Here is a 1,872-nt window from a genome sequence, read left to right on the forward strand (position 1 = left end):
GCATTGTGCCCCATTAATGTTTTACCATAATGTTTTGCAATGCACAATTAACTATTAGAATCCATCCAGGTTTTAAATGCCTTTCCCCCCAATTGTCTTGGCTTTGAAAGCACTGACTCATTGTGAAGTAGTCTTTCACAGACACTAGTAGCTCTCTGGTTTAGCAATCGAATTATGTTTTAGTTCTTCACAATACGTGAGTCTGAGGAAAGGCATCTTACACACAATTAGGTTTTTCTTGAATAATCACAAGAACACAAGCAATAGGAACCTGTTCTGTCATTCAACAAGATCATGGCTGATCTGACGGTGATCGCAATTCTACTTTTCTGCCTGCATCCCATAACCCTTGATTTCTGTTGATCAAAATTCAATTCAACTCAGCCTTGAATATATTCAACAACACAATTCAGTGAAGAAAATTCCATAGAATAACAGTTCCTGGAGAGAAAATAAAACTCCTTAGCTCAATTTTATGTTTAATGTTTTAAGGGCAATGCAGGGGATTAGTTAGCTCAGTTGTTATACATCCAGTTTGTGAGGAAGGATCATGCCAATAATGTGAGTTCAACTCCTGCACCTGCTGAAGGTGTAGTGGCTCTCAGGTTAAACTGCCATCAGTTGTCTCTCTCTGATGCAAGAAGGCCAATGTTTCAATTAATGGACACACTTAATTATTAAACTGCTTACCACAGATCTCATTTCTCCCTCAGACAGAAAATCATGTCAGCATTTATTCTGTTAAGTCCCCACAAGATCTTACATGTTTTGTAAGATTAATTCCCATTCTCTAAACTTGATATGAAATTCTATCATGTTACGATCAAATGCTTTTTTTTTGCTATGAAGTTAATATAAATCCTGTGTTACTGCACATTATGAGATCTAAGTACATCTACTGCCTGGTTGACATTAGAATGCATTGTTCCAAAACATTGTTTGAAATACAACCTGAACTCATCTCACAGGTTGCTTTTATCAAACTAATGCATCCAATCTATATTGTTACAATCTCAACTGATGTTACCACTGGATAAAGCAGAGCCCAGAGTGGAAGCTGGCTTGATATATCCTTTTGTTCCTTTGAATTTAACATGGTAAATGTTTATTAAAATACAACTACATAAAGCTGTAGGTTTGGTTTTAACAATAAAACAGAAGCTTATCACACAAAGGACTTAAGAGAAAAATGAAACAAACCGATTTTATATATAACACAGTTTGAAGCATTTCAAAACACAGGGCAAAATAAAATACCATCTCCTTCCCAAAACCATCATTTTACTATTACTAACAGTAACTAGATGAATAAATAAATGTGAACCAGTGGATGTAATACGTTTGGATTTTCAGGAATATTTGGTAAAATTCCACAAAAGAGTTTAGAGTGTAAACCAAAGCACATACTATTGGTGCACTTACTGAGCATTAGTTAGTAGACAGGAAACACAGAGTAGGAATAAATGGATAATTTTTGGAGTGGAAGAGAGATGAGTTGGGTACTATGGGGCCCAGTATTTTGGTCCCAACTAGTCATAATACATATAATTTACATGGGGGAATCAAATATAATATTTCCAAGTAGCTGATGACACAAACAAGGTGGAATTATGAGTGGTGCGGAGGATCTAAAGAGGGTTCAAAGAGTGATTTAAGCGCAGCAGGTCAGGCAGCATCCAAGGAACAGGAGAATCGACGTTTCGGGCATAAGCCCTTCTTCAGGAATGAGGAAAGTGTGTCCAGCAGGCTAAGATAAAAGGTAGGGAGGAGGGACTTGGGGGAGGGGCGTTGGAAATGCGATAGGTGGAAGGAGGTCAAGGTGAGGGTGATAGGCCGGAGTGGGGTGGGGGCGGAGAGGTCAGGAAGAAGATT

This window comes from Chiloscyllium plagiosum, chromosome 4 (assembly GCF_004010195.1).
Source record: "Chiloscyllium plagiosum isolate BGI_BamShark_2017 chromosome 4, ASM401019v2, whole genome shotgun sequence".
NCBI classification, from domain to species: Eukaryota; Metazoa; Chordata; class Chondrichthyes; order Orectolobiformes; family Hemiscylliidae; genus Chiloscyllium; species Chiloscyllium plagiosum.